Here is a 16078-nt window from a genome sequence, read left to right as displayed (position 1 = left end):
AGATGATTTTAGAGATCTTTATAAAATTATGAAGGGCATAGATTAGGTAGATGGTCCAGATAGTCATGGTGTTTGTTGTAGGGTAGGAGAGTCTAAAACTAGAAGCCAAAGGTTTAAGATGAGAGGGAAAGATTTTAAGGGGATTTGAGGGAAAGGTTTCTCTCACTGGGGTGGTGTGTACATGGAATGAGCTGTTTGAAGTGGTGTTGGAGGAGGGCACAATTATAACATTTACAAGTTGTTTGGACAGTTTCATAGATGGGGGAGGAGTGGAAAGATACTGGCCTAATGTAGCCAAATGAAGGAACTTACTTAGGGAATCACGATCAGCATGGACCAGATGGGCTGAAAGGTTTGTTTCAGTGCCAAACACAAAGACTCTATTCAACCTGCTGAGCTGGTGCTGGCTTTCAGCATGGCAATCCGATCATACGTCCTATCTCTTTGTCCACAACCCTTCATTTTCATCTCTCTCTGAAGCGCCTATGCAATTGCATTTTGAAAGTGGCTACCACACCCACTTCTTCCACTCCCCGGCCCTGAATTCTAGATCACATCCACTCACTCCTTGAGGAACACAGACAGAAAATTCTGGCAGCACTCAGCAGGTCAGGTTGAAGACCAAAATTGTGCATCAGAATCTTCAACTTCAACCTGAAGCTTTAACTCTGCTTTTCTTCCCGTGAGTGTCACCAGACATGCTGAGTGCTTTCCCTTATTCTCCGTTTTTGTTCTAATAAAGAGTCGTACAGCACAGAAACAGGTCCTTTGGCCCACCTGGACTATGCAAGTTAGTCCCACTTGCCTTGTGTTCGACTGATATCAATCTAACTAAACCTAAATCTGTCCAAAGGTTAAATGTTGTGTTTTTTGTTTCGCAGAATCTTGGTTATCCCCCACCGTTCCAGAAGCAGCGATACAGCTCACTCGCTTCACCGTTCACTTCCAAGATGGGTGTCCTGAGTCTTTCAAAGGCAGAGGGTGCAGAGTTTGCTTTATTATTAACACTCAGTGGTACACAAACATGGCGGTTCTGTCCCGGTCCTGTTCACCCAACTTGGAATAAAACTACATCTATCAGGATTTCTGTAGCACCCAGTGACCCTGTGATTTCTGTCTTGGAGACCAAGGTCAGAATGTCTTTCAAGGGGGTGAAACCTTGCGAGGTGACAACCCCCGACGGTGTATCTGGTAGGGTTCTGAAAACCGGTGTCAACCAACTGGCAAGAGTGTTCAAAGACACTTCAATCTCTCATCGCTACTGTCAGAAGTTCCCACCTGCTTAATAAGGGCAACTATCATTCTAGTGCCCAAGAAGAGCAGGGGGGACTGCTTTAATGACTTTCATCCAGTAGCATTCACATCTAGGGTGATGAAGTGCTTTGAGAGGTTGGTTATGGCTAGAATCAACTCCTGCCTCAGCAAGGACCTGGACCCACTGCGATTTGCCTATTGCCACAATTGGCCTGCAGTGGATGCAATCTTGTTTGTTCTACACGTGGCCTTGGATCGTCTGGACAATGCTAATACCCATGTCGGAACACTGTTCATTGACTACAGGTCAGTGTTTAACACAATCATTCCTACAGATCTGATTGAAAAGTTCCAAAACTTGGTCCTCTGTACCTTCCCCTGCAACTAGATCCTTGACTTCCTCACCAGGAGACCACAATACTGACACACCTCAAGGACGTGTGCTTAGGCCACTGCTGTATTCTCTCTACACCCATGATTGTGTGGCTGGACACTTCTCAAAGGCCATGTATAAATTTGCTGACAACACAGCTATCGGCAGAATTTCAGATGGTGACAAGAAGGCATACGGGAGTGAGTGAGATCAGCTGGTTGAGCAATGTTGCAACAACAACCTTGCACTCAACGTTAGTAAGACCAAGGAACTGACTGTGAACTTCAGAAAGAGTAAGACAAGGACACACACACCAGTTTCTGTCAAGAGATCAGTAATGGAAAGGATGATCAATTTCAAGCTCCTGGGCGTCATCATCTCTGAGCTCAACATATTGTTGAAATATTGATGTAATTTCAAAGAAGGCATGACAGCAAGATTTGGTATTGTCACAAAAGACACTCTCAAAATTCTGCAGAGGTACCGTGGAGAGCATTCTAACTGGCTGCAGCACTGTCTGGTATGGGGGGAGAGGGGCTACTGCACAGGACCAAAAGAAGCTGCAGAGGGTTGTAGATTTAGTCAGCTCCATCTTGGGTTCTAGCCTACAAAGTACCCAGGACATCTTCAGGGAGTGGTGTCTCAGAAAGGCAGCGTCCATTATTAAGGACCTCCAGCATCCAGGGCATGCCCTTTTCTCACTGTTACCACCAGAAAGGAGGTACAGAAGCCTGAAGGCACACACTCAGCAATTCAGGAACAGCTTCTTCCCCTCTACCATCCGATTCCTAAATTGACAATGAACCTGTGAATACAACCACAGTGTTTTAATATGCATTTCTGTTTTTTTGCGTGATTTTTAATCTTTTCAATATACATATACTGTAATTGATTTACTTAATAATTTCTTCTTATTTTTTTCTCTTCTTCTATATTATGTATTGCATTGAACTGCTGCTGCTAAGTTAACAAATTTGACAACACATACCAGTGCTTCTGATACATTGTCAAGATACCAGCCTCAACCATTTCCTCTACAGCTCTTTCTATACACAGAGCATAGAATGGGTGAGAAGGTACCAGTCAAATGTCTCCACTCTCACTTTAAACCTGTCCTCTAGCTCTCAATTGCCCAACTTTGTTTAAAAGAAGACCCTCTCTGTGCTGCACATGAAGTTTATCCAGTTCTGAAAGGTGGTTGTGAGCAGTGATGCACTATCAATATCTCTCCGAGACGTGAGGCGAGATATCGGCTTTTATTAACTGGAAGAAAGAACAAGCAGTAGTTGACCACCACACTACATCCTGGAGACAGGGCAGGGCTCAGGCCTCAATCGCCTTTATACCGGGGTCTGTGGGAGGAGCCACGGGAGCAGTCAGCCGGGGGCGGGGGGGGGGGGGCATGTCTAGACAAGTATATGTAGTTCACCACAAGCAGGTCTTGAACAATTCAGTCAGGAAGCTGTCAGGTGCCCTGCCCTTCCTGACCGAGATGAATCATTCAAATTTATTACCGTAGGCATACATTCCCAAGTATGAATGGCAGGAAAATTAGCTTTCTGCAGCAGCAGCAGCACTACCTTACAAGGAGATAAATGATCTAACATAACTGTAAGATCTCAATCTCAAACATTCCCATAAAAAATGTCTCAACCTGTTTAACATTTCACCACCATGCAATCTCACAAGTCCTGGCAACTTCCTCATAAACCTCCTCTGCATTCCTTCCAGCTTATTAACTTCCTTCCCACAGGACGGTGACCAAAACCAAACATAATGTTCCAAACATCAACACGTTGCAGTGGCGTCTCGGGGGCCAACCAAAGATTAGAGTGTTTTACAATCCAAGGACAATTCTACTCCAAGATCTTCAGGCACTGCAGGGCTACTACATCCGTGAGATGCTTGTTGATCAGAGTAGCTGAACTGGTGTTGGCAGCGGAGTCGGCTGAGGTGTCAAAGGAACTGGTCGGGATGTCTTGGGAGCTGAAACATTGGAGCTGGTGCAGTATAACCCTGGGAGAGTGTCTTGCACATTTCACTTGCGATCACAAGACTCTGTTGGATAGTAATAATGTACGTAGCCGCAGACCTGTTACCCTTGTCTGGGGGAGGGACAGATGACATTGGAGCTGTGTAGCCTCAGCTGTAGTGAGAACTAGGCCTCAAGCCTTGGGCTGCTGCTGCAGACCAGCTGAGGGATGCGGAAGAGCTACAGCATGGTTGCGCTCAGCTGGGGCCTGGCCTCTCCTGTCAGTGCAGCCCACCTGTGTTTGAGCAGTGATATGACAAGCTAGATCGCATGCATCAGCGCAGTGCTTGGAGACTATACTGCCGATAGCCGGACACTGTTGCTCAGGGTCTTGGATTATATGTTTTTTTTTCGAGTGAACATGCTTCTTGGCTTGATACTTTGGATGATGTTACTCATCATTTTTGAATGTTTGCTATTTTGAAAGTTTTACAAATTGGCCCCAGAGGAACTCTGTCTCGTTCAGTTGTATGGTTTGTATAATTAAACTTGCTTTGATTTGATTAAAGCCCTGACTGAAGAAGGTCAGTGTGCCAAAATCCTTCTTCACCATTACCTACATGGAACACCACTTTCAGGGAACTTTGTATCTGTACTACTTTGTCCTTCTGTTCTGCAACATTTCTCATAGCGTCTTCAGTTTTTAAAAAAATTATTTTCAAGGTCACTTTTGATCTTTGCTTAACACAAATGCTCTGACCTTTCACCAATGAGCATCTTTCGATGTGTAGTACAGAGTGTATTGGACTGGCTGCATCATGGACTGGTACGGGAACACCAACACCAACGCCTTTGAAAGGAACATCCTACAAAAGGTAGTGGGTTCGGCCCTGTATCTCACTGGTTAAGCCCTCCCAACCATAGAGCCGGTCTACATGAAATGCTGTTGGGGGAAAGCAACGTCTGTCATCAGAGATTCCCCACAACTCAGGCCACGTTCTTTTCTCACTGCTGTCATCCGGTAAAAGGTGCAAGAGCCTCAAGACACATGCCACCAGATTTGGGGACATTTACTACCCCACAACCATCAGGCTCTTGAACAAAGGGGTGTAGCTACACTCACTTGCCCCATCATTAAAATGTTCCCACAACCAATGATCTCAATTTAAAGACTCCTTATTTATTGCTATTTATTTATATTTGCATTTGCACAGTTTGTTCTTCCCTGCACTCTGGTTGATCTTTCATTGATCCTGTTACAGTTACTGTTCTGTAGATTTGCTGAGTATGCCCGCAGGGTTGTATATGGTGACATACATGTACTTTGATAATAAATTTTACTTTAAGATGAAAAGGGATCTAGTGTTTTCCCAGCATAAGTGACAAATAAACCGTTCTCCAGACATGCCCAGGCATCATCCCTGATGAAGATGGCAGAGTTTGTTATCAAAACATCGGTTAAAATTGATACCTGTACTCTGCTGGAAGAGTTTTTGAGTAAGATGCTCTCCGAAGGGGTTGGGTGGCTGTAGCATGACTTTAAAAGCAGATCCCCTTTATTCACTTTGCCAATACGTATGAGATTGTCAACCTCGCCGTCAAATCCTTTCACCTTCACTCAAAGCCGAAACCCTCCAGCTTGTCAGTCTGTCGGAGCTGACGCCATTCAAACTTCCGGCAGCTCTCCCCAGCGTACCCTCATTTGTGAGGAAAGGTTGAATAAGCTAGCGGTTTTCTCTCTGGACTGAAGGAAGATGAGAGGGAGCTTGCTGGGGGTGGACAAGATGATAAGAGCAACGCACACAAAATGCTGGAGGAGGCCAGGCAGCACCTATGGAAATGAATGAACAGTCGACATTTCTGGCCAAGACCCTTCATCAGGGCCGATGTCAGAGGCAAGTTTCTTTTACACAGAGAGTGATGGGTGTGTGAAACACCCTGTCAGGTGTTGGAGTAGAGGAAGATACATTAGGGGCATTAAAGAGAGGCACCTGGATGACAAGGAAATTGAGAAAGGTTAGATTGAAAGTGAAGTAGGTTAAAAGGAGCATAAAAATGTGGGTTGAAAAGCCCACATTGTGTTGTAGTGTTCTATTTCACACCACTCCCAAAATCAGTACCCAGAATTCAACTAACCATTTAAGCATCTGCTATTGACACTGAACCTAACCACTTGCATTTGAATTCTGTGCCCTTGTTTGACCTGGAGCCAAATGCTTTGTTCAATCTGTCCTGCTGTATCAGATTCCCTGCCCTCTCTGCTCCTGCACTGGCTCCTCCTGAGTAGATGCAACAGTTTGTCACACAGGACGAAGTGGCGTTGGGTGGGTGTCGATGCTGAACAGGTTCCAGAGCAGCCAGGTGGGCACAGGTGGTTGTGAGCAGGTCTTGAATAACAGAGCGAATCATCAACACAAGAGATGCTGGAAATGCAGACCAAAATGCTGGAGGCTCTCACCAGGCCAGGCAGCATCAACAGAGGAAGTTTATTTTCTTCTACATCCCTTTACCCTCTCCCACCCACCTGGCTTTCACCTTCCCCTTCTCGCTAGCCTTCTTGCCCACCACCCACCATTTTTTATTCTGGCATCTTCCCCCTTCTTTTTCAGTCCTGAAGAAGGGGTTCGGCGTGAAAAGTTGACTGTTTATTCATTTCCATAGATGCTGCCTGACCTGCTGAGTTTCTCCAGCATTTTGTGTGTAAGTTACAGGGACTAACACAGGAAGCAACACACACACACAACATGCTGGTGGAACGCAGCAGGCCAGGCAGCATCTATAGGGAGAGGTACAGTCGACATTACGGGCTGAGACCCTTCATCGGGACTAACTGAAAGGAGATAGTAAGAGATTTGAAAGTGGGAGAGGGAGGGGGAGATCCGAAATGATAGAAGACAGGAGGAAGAGGGATGTAGCTGAGAGCTGGAAAGGTGATTGGCAAAAGGGATACAGAGCTGGAGAAGGGAGAGGATCATGGGACGGGAGGCCTTGGGAGAAAGAAAAGGGGAGGGCAGCACCAGAGGGAGATGGAGAACAGGCAAGGAGTGATTGTGAGAGGGACAGAGAGAGGAAAAAAAGGGATGGATAGATAGATAATAAATAAATAAACAGACAGATAGGTAAATAAATAAATAATGGGGTAAGAAGGGGAGGAGGGGCATTAACAGAAGTTAGAGAAATCAGTGTTCATGCCATCAGGTTGGAGGCTACCCAGACGGAATATAAGGTGTTGTTCCTCCAACCCGAGTGTGGCTCCATCTTGACAGTAGAGGAGGTCATGGATAGACATATCAGAATGTGAATGGGGACGTGGAATTAAAATATGTGGCCACTGGGAGATCCTGCTTTCTCTGACGGACAGAGTGTAGGTGTTCAGCGAAACGGTCTCCCAGTCTGCGTTGGGTCTCACCAATACATAGAAGGACACATCAGGAGTACCGGACGCGGTATATCACACCAGCCGACTCACAGGTGAAGTGTCGCCTCACCTGGAAGGACTGCTTGGGGCCCTCAATGGTGGTGAGGGAGCAAGTTTAAGGGCAGGTGTAGCACTTGTCAATGCAGACTGGGAGACTGTTTTGCTGAACACCTACTCTCTGTCCGCCAGAGAAAGCAGTATCTCCCAGTGGCCACACATTTTAATTCCACGTCCCATTCCCATTCTGATATGTCTATCCACTGCCTCCTCTACTGTCAAGATGAATCCACACTCAGGTTGGAGGAACAACACCTTATATACTGGCTGGGTAGCCTCCAACCTGATGGCATGAACATTGATTTCTCTAACTTCCGTTAATGCCTCTCCTCTGCTTCTCACCCCATCCCTGATTTATTTATTAATTGTCTCCCCCCCCCTTTTTTTCTCTCTCTGTCCCTCTCACAATGACTCCTTGCCTGCTTTCCATCTCCCTCTGGTGCTCCCCTCCCCCTTTCTCTCTCCCTAGGCCTCCCGTCCCATGATCATCTCCCTTCTCTAGCCTGTAGCCAGCCCATTTGCCAATCAACGTTCCAGCTCTTAGCTTCATCCCTCCCCCTCCTGCCTTCTTCTATCATTTTGGATCTCCCCCTCCCACTTTCAAATCTCTTACAATCTTTTCTTTCAGTTAGTCCTGACGAAGGATCTCAGCCCAAAACGTCGACAGCGCTTCTCCCTATAGATGCTGCCTGGCCTGCTACGTTCCACCAGCATTTTGCGTGTGTTGCTTAAATTTCCAGCAACTGCAGATTTCTTTGTGTTTTTAAACACAGGAAGCTTTCAGCTGAAGCTTACTGCAATGAGCTCACTATTAGGTGCCAGATAACATGGTTTTTGTGGTTGCGGAGGGAAAACTTAAAAGTAAATTTATTATTAAAATACACAGATGTCACTATATACTACCCTAACATTAGTTTTCCTGCAGGGATTCATGGGAAAACAAAGAAATACAATAGAAACAATGAAAAATGACAGACTGATAAACTTTCAGTGCACAAAAAGACAAACTTCGGATAGATAATTAATACTGGGAGCATGAGTCTTTGAAAGTGAATCCTTTGGTTGTAAAATCAGTTCAAATTTGAAGTGAGTGAAGTTATCCTCACTGGGCTCTTTGGGGGCTTTTGCTATTGCTTGCATGGTGTGGGGGGGGGTGGGTATGTAGACTCGTGTAACTGCTGGCTGAGAAGAGGCCATGGCCCAGACGGTGAGGGACCTAGACGATGGATGCCACCTTCCTGAGGTATCTCATCTTGCCGATGTTCTGAATGGTGGAGATCGCTGCACCTGAGGTGGGACTGGCTGAGTTCACCAATTTCTGCATCCCTGTGCAGCAAAATTTCCCACACAAGGTCAAGATCAAGCAGTTCACTTTCCACTGCCCGTGTTAGAACTTCAGTCGGAGTCCTCAATGATATGTCAAATCTCCTTAAAGTTCTAAGAAAGAGGTGGCGCTGGGCTGTCTTCTTTTCTATGAGCTGGACCCATCATAGGTCCTCCCCATTGTTGATCATTCACATTGCTCCCTTGTAAATCAGGTTTACAATGGCTTAATGGAAATGGCAGTTCAAAGCTTAAAGTACATTTATTATCGAAGTACACTGTGAGGTTTGTCTCCTTACAGGCAGCCACAAAGAAAACCAAAAGGACCCATAAAAAGATCGACAAACCCCCAATGTGCAGAGAGAGAGGGAGCGAGAGGAAGAGAGAAAGAAGTCACAAATTGTCGAACAATAAGACTAAGCAATAGTGTGCAGAATGAAAGTGAGTCCAGAGACTTGAAGCCCGGAGCAGGCCCACAGCTTTAGTTCATCACACAGCCGAGCAAATCATCGCCAAGCTCGCAGACACGAAGCAAAGAATCATCTGGAAAAGGCCCACAGCCTCAGCACCACGGAAAGTGAAGTAAATGTCATGGAGCATTGAGCAGAACTGGCCCAAGCATTGCTTCCGGTCCCGACACCCTGCTTTTCCAATCCATCCAGCCTGGCATTTAAATCATCCAAACCTCGGGTCATCTTTCACACTAGGACCTGGGGCTTGTCGCATCGATAACCTCTCGGCCTGGACCCCATTGCCACAGCCTCAGTCTAGATAGGCGAGCTCTGAAACTCCTCCGCTCAGTACTCGTGACTCTGTCTCGCTCTGGCCCTGCCTCACACCCACAGGCGACAACCCTCAAATCAGCCTCACCCCTTTGTTGTTTGTGGTCGCCATTTATGAGAACTCTCCAAATAAACTGTTATTAGTGACATTTTTAACTGCATTTCGCATTTTATGAACCGCCAGTAAGTTTTTGCTTGCTTTCCGCAGCAGCATTTTAAACCAGATACCTGAGACTAGAAGGAAGCCACACACACTGAGACTTCTCCCCAACAGAGGGGCAGAAGTGTTGCTCCCCCTTAGCTCCTGTGACCCACGTTCAATCCTGATCTGTGGTGCAGAATTTCCTCCTTTTCCCTGTGTTTAAGCTCAAGTGCTCCAGTTTCCTCCCAAAAACATTAGCATTCATTTCGGGAGGATGAGAATATAAAAGGAAGGATGTAATGCTGAAGCTTTATAAGGCACTGGTCAGACCACACAAAGTATTGGGAGCAGCTTTGGGCCCCCAATCTACAAAAGGATGTGCTGGCATCGGAGAGGGTCCGGAGGTTGTTTGTGAAAATGACACTAGGGAGATCAGCCATGAACAAATGGTGGAGCAGACTCTATGGGCTGAATATCCTAAATCTGTTCCCAATTCTTGGTCTAAAATGCACAAGTCTGTGAGTTAACTTGACTACTAACATGCGGGTCACTCTGTCAGCGATGATGAGAATGTGAGAAGTGTAAAAACATTAGCACACAGGTGGCTAATGGAGACATGGTGGTCAATGCCAGTCTGCAATACAGATAACCTTGGAGTCTGCCATTAATAAATCACCAAGGCTTTGCAGAGCTCAGCAAGTTTCAGCACTACCGGCCATCTTCTTTCGCATGGATGGTTAACGTGAATACAGGCCAGTAAGGTGAGTGTGGTGGGGGTGGGAGGGTGTCAGCTGCCCCAGGAAGGCTGAATGGCTGCAGGTCAGTGAGAGTGTTGTCCACTGTGTTTGTTAGTAGACATGCATGTTATCGGTATTATTTAATTACTATTTATTATTATTTTTTAAATTTTGTATTTGCAGTTTGTCTTCTTTTGCATACTGGTCATTTGTCAATCTTTGTGTGGAGAAAACTACACAAATAAATTGATCCTATCGTATTTTTTGTTCTACTGTGAAGGCCTGCAAGAAGACCATAGTATATGGTGACATACGCATACATTGATAATGTATTTACTTTTGACTTTGATCCAGAGAACTGGTCTGTTACCCCAAGACACAAGTCCTGTTGCCCAAAGGCATGAGTGTTGTCTTGGAAGTCAAGTAATTAAACTTGGAATAAAGGACTGGTCTCAACACTACTGACTATCAAATCTACTTCATTTCAATAAAAACTTTCTAGTCCACTGATATCCTGGAAGGAAATCTAGCTTTACCAAGGATGTCCTATCGGATGCTAGGTCACCAACATGGTTGGCCTTTTACCACTTGGATCCATGAAACAGAAGCAAGGTCAGGCCATTTGGCCCATCTGTTCCACCATGGAACATAACTAATGGGAGTACCATTTTCCTACAATATCCCTAGATCCTTTTATTCAGAAATCAGTTGCTTGGTGAACTCAATGACCGAGCCTCCCTGATACAGAATTCCAACAATTCACAATCGACGAAGTTTCTCTTCATCTCTGCACTATTCCTCCAACCCTTTGTTCTGCCACTGTGATCCATGGCTCTAGATTCTTCAGCTGGAGGCAACAGCCTTTCTGCATTTTGCCTGTCAAGCTCTGTAATAACTTTGAGCTTCAATGAGATTGTGTTTCACCCTTCCACACTCCCAGAGAATACAGAACCCAGTCTACTCAATCTCTTGTGCAGTAAACTCACCGTCCCTAAAACCAACATAGGGAACATTTGCTACAATTTCTCTCTCTCAAGTAAGGAAACCAAACTGTATCCAGTACTAAAGGTAGTAGCAGCAAGTAAAACATCAAGTACCCAATCAAGCTTTGGGACTCGGTCCATCATATCTCAACATGTCTTCCCTAAGTACAGAATGAAGATCAGTACTTGGTCAGATTCTATGTGAAGAAGAGTTGTATTGATTCAGCCCTGTTAACTATGTCATTCTACTGAAGATTGAACCCCTTAGGCAGCAAGTTGAGGCCTGATGCCTGTGAGTTTGCAAGACCATTGGAGGCTGGGGGCTTGTTTTGGGGTTAGAGGACTATCTGTGCAAATGGTTGGGAGGGAGGAAACAGGCTTGTTTCGCTGTGGTGCTTGTGTTGTTCTGTTTGACATTTGTGGCCGTGCTAGGTTGGTACTGGAACGTGTGGCAACCCTTGTAGGCAGTCCTGAGCACATCCTTGCGTTGTGTTGGTTGTGAACACAAATGACACATTTTATTGTATGCTTCAGTTTGCATGATAAATAACTGAATCTAAAATTCTTTCCACAATGAACCACCCACAGAACAGAATCAAGTAACTGATGTTTTTGGAACTCTCTGTGGACAAAATACCTCAGATGAACTGTGAAGCAGGGCACCCCTCTCATCTAAGGAGTTCTCTGACTGATATATAAAAAAAAGTGCTCTTGTTTAGCCCATCCTAGATGCTATTGAAACAGGAGATCAACACTGAAAGGGTTCAGATTTAAGTTAAAGACGGAACAGAGAGATGGAAGCAGATGTGTCTTGTTTGGTCCTTGAATGAATGCCAGCTCGGGTGATAACTTTAGACCCGAACTGAACTGGGGCAAGAACTAAGAAAGGCTTAAAACTGAAGAAAAATCATAAAAAAAGGGCTGTCTCAAGACATTGATAGTGACAAGAACTATTGCAAGAAGAGCCACAAGTTCAGAACTCAGAAATTTTGCTGGAGAGAATGTATCCTACATTATCTCACTTGGGTACTGTTCAAGTTAAAGCCCTGAGTTTTCTGATTTAATGGAAGAAGTGATAAGTTGGAACAGGAAATGTTCAGTGGTATGCATGTATGTTTAAATAACTCAAACCATCAAGATTAAATTGTACAAAAGCTTCGTTCATTCAACACATCAATTTGAGATAATAGGGTCAAAGAGGTATTATCCAAATGAAGTCTTATATACTTCAGTAAAATCTTTCTTCACTTATGAACACCATACCCAATACCAGCCTTCACCATACAAACCGCTGACGTAAGGAGAGGCACCTACTTTCTATGAGTGATACGAGATGGAGAGTAAATGCACACATCCCTCAAGAAACCAAAATAAGTGCAAATTATTTGAAGATCCAGTCCAATGAGATGGATATTCAACTACAGATTTTATTCTTTCATTTACTGATTACAGCAGTTACACTGAATGAGAAGAATGATCCTTGACTGACCTACCAGAGTTTGGAGGTGTCTCGACAGAGGAACCCAGGGCAACTAAACCAGTTCAGGCCTTCCTGTTAATTATGATGCTTCCAGTGTCGTGGAGGTCACTCACTCACTTACCTGTTGAATCACCTGGCATACAGTTAGACTATAAAATCGTAAGATATAGGAGTACAATCAGGCTGTTTGACCAATTGAGTCTGCTCCACCATTTCATCATGGCTGATCCATTTCTCTCTCAGCCTCAATCTCCTGCCTTCTCCCCATATCCCTTCATGCCCTGACCAATCAAGAACCTATCAATTCTGCCTTAAATATAGCCAATGACTTGGCCTCCACAGCCACCTGTGGCAACAAATTCAAGATTCACCATTCTCTGGCTAAAGAAATTCATCCTCATCTTCATTCTCCTCTATTCTGAGGCTGTGTTCTCTGGTCCTAGACTTTACCACCATAAGAAACATCCTCCCCACATCCACTCTATCCAGGCCTTTCAACATTCTATAGGTTTCAATGAGGTCAGCCCTCATTCTTCTGAATTCTAGTGAGTACTGGCCCAGAGCCATCAAATGCTCCTCATGTGACAAACCATTCAATCCTGAAATCATTTTCATGAACCTCCTCTGAACCCTCTCCATTACATTATGTATGAACACATCCCACAAAGAACAGTCATCCATTCCTGTCAGACAGATATCCAACTGAACAGGCCACACACTTTCAGCCCCGTACACAACATAAGAACATAAGAAATAGGAGCAGGAGTAAGCCATCCAGCCTGTTGAGCCTGCTTCACCATTCAATAAGATCATGGCTGACCTGACCATGGACTCATCTCGACCTACCTGCCTTTCCCCCTTAACCCTTAATTCCCCACTATGCAAAAATCTATCCAACCTTGTCTTAAATAAATATACTACAGCAGTGATATTGAATTAGGAGCAAGAACTTACTACTAATAACTTATTTATAGAGCACTTTACAGACAAACAATGTAGTTCAAAGTGCTTTACAACAGAAGCGGATGAACTGACCTACCAAGGTGCAGAGACACCAGCCAGGTCTCAGGGAGACTGTGTGGGTCTGGGAGACGGACAGAGCTTGGAACAAGTCAGAAATTTCAGTCAAAATGGGAAAGGAAATGAGGGAACTCAATAAGAGGAAGCAAGAGAATTTAGGTGGAAAAAAAAGAGGCAGTTTAAAAACACAGAGAGAATACCAGGAAGAATGAAAGGTCAGAGCTCTTATAGAAACTGCTGGGATGCATTAACGGTGGATTTCCAGTCAAACTTACCGACTTCCTTTGAGTTGATGGAGTAATGTCGCTATGAAGGTGAGTCACACAGAAATATCAAACACAATATTTCAAACAGAAGTTTTACACGAGTGCTGATAGACCCTCCCTCCCTCCAACTTCCCCGCAAGAGCTCAAAACTATGAAATCAGCATTTACAAAGGGTCCAGGTGCAGGAGTATTGACCTTGCCTACCAGCGCACATATGAGGCACTACAATGTGGCCGGAGAAAGAACTCCACCTTACTGAAGCAGTGTGCCCGGAGTTCCACTGTCTTCTGCTTCTTCCAGAACCTTACTGCTCCAGCCACACCATTACTCCTGAACCATGCTTACTTCTTAGGTACCTGGTACTACCTGAGGATAGTTTTAGTTGCTCAACTTCCCTTCCAATGTTGACTTCACGATCTGCTGTTACCAGAAAAACACAGCGGGGGATTGATGCTGACCTGGTGTCCAAACTGCCCACCCACCAACTCACAGAGCAACATCCTCCCAAGGGGCTTCCCCACCCTCACCCTGACTCTAGCTCCTCTCCACCAAAGCTCAGAAACCCTTGATGATTAATTTCCATCGCTCTCAGGCCACAGCAATATCCTGTGGTTTAGACTCACTGTAATACATTAAATAGCACCTTTCCGGGTGAGGGTTTTCTCGCTTCAGTGGAAAAGTGCCTCAGCTTATAAAAAGAACTGTGACTTCATAGCCGATTACTAATGAAGGGGTTTCCGACAGCTCTCCTGCACCCGTTCCAACAGCCTGCCGTGAGGCATCTTTGTCTGCTGTGGAACAGCTTACAGCGATGTGCCCGATTCAATGGACACTCTGGTTGGAAACATGACTCCTGGATTAATACGTCATCAGGAGTTACAGACTGGAATGAACACTTGGACAGGTGTGTCTGTGTTTGGCCCTTTCCCACCACCGCTGGAACCCACTGAAAACGAGGTCCTTTCCTCGGGGAATTATTGGCATTGGGACCCGCAGGGCTTCCAGGTGAGCAGCTTAGAAAAAAGACGCTTCCATATCTACGGCGCTATTCACTTCCCCGACAGGGATTCCAATAACATTTTATTGCCGAAGTACTTTTATAAGTTACAGCAAGATAGGGAGGGTATTGGACAGCAAGGAAGGCTATCATGGCTTGCAGCGGGTTCTGGACCAGCTTACAAAATGGCAGATGGAATTTAATGCAGACAAGAGCGAGGTCTGCACTTCGGCAGGACCAGCCAGGGTAGGCCTTATACAGTGAACGGTAGGACACTGAGGAGTGCGGTAGAACAAGGGGATCTGGGAATACAAGACCATTAATTCATTGAAAGAGGCATCACAGGTAGATAGGGTTGTAAAGGTCACAAACCTACAGGAAAGAGGTAAACAAGATTGAAAGAGCACAGAGAAAATTTACAAGGATGTTGCCTGAGTTATAAGGAAAGACTTAATAGGTTTGGACTTTATTTCTTGGAACACAGAAGATTGAGAAGAGATTTGATAGAGGGATACAAAATTATGAGGGGTATAGATAGGGTAAATGCATGCAGGCTCTTTCCACTGAGGTTAGGTAGGACTACAAGCAGAGGTCATGGGTTAAGGGTGAAAGGCGTAAAGTTTAAGGGAACAAGAGGAGAAACTTCTTCACTCAGAGGGCCATGAGAATGTGGAACGAGCTGCCAGCACAAGTGGTGCATGTGAGCTTGATTTCAACATTTAAGAGAAGTTTGGATAGGCATATGGATGGTAGGTGTATGAGAGCTAGGGTCCCAGTGCAGGTCGATGGGAATAGGCAGTTTAAATGGTTCAGCACAGGCTAGAGGGCTGAAGGGCCTGTTTCTGTGCTGTACTTTTCTATGACTCCATGTGTAGTCATCTATACAGTGCAGCATCCAAGTTGTTTACAGTAGACTACTATAAAGACAGGTTAAGACACAAATAGAGAACTCCATATTTGACCGATGGCCGTCACAGACTTTGAATCCTACCCTTCATCTCAATTCACGAACATTTGAACAACACGTCATAACAAGGGCTGATTGCCGCTGCTGTGACCTTTAACAATAAACATTACGTAAGACTATGGGCAACTTTGCAAGAAGCTTTGAACTAAACACAAAGGCATCAGCCACCACTGCTGGAAATTTACTGACAGATTTAACTGTGTCATTTATATACGAATGTTTCAAAACCAGTTCCAAATTGGAGAAGCACAGCTTAAAGTTCAGTAAATCACAAGTCTTTGTGTGCATACGTATCTACTGGTCTTGT

At 44.9% G+C, this 16078-nt stretch overlaps 1 protein-coding gene across 1 annotated transcript in view; it reads right to left on the bottom strand.

Annotated features, from left to right (window-relative positions):
• The window catches only part of LOC132405927 (suppressor of SWI4 1 homolog), an 85772-nt gene that overhangs the window by 32213 nt on the left and 37481 nt on the right, over window positions 1–16078 (bottom strand). The window lies entirely within an intron of this gene.

The sequence above is a fragment of the Hypanus sabinus genome, chromosome 16 (assembly GCF_030144855.1).
Source record: "Hypanus sabinus isolate sHypSab1 chromosome 16, sHypSab1.hap1, whole genome shotgun sequence".
NCBI classification, from domain to species: Eukaryota; Metazoa; Chordata; class Chondrichthyes; order Myliobatiformes; family Dasyatidae; genus Hypanus; species Hypanus sabinus.
The sequence above is the reverse complement of the archived record's forward strand: the minus strand, read 5'-3'. Positions and strand labels throughout refer to the sequence as shown.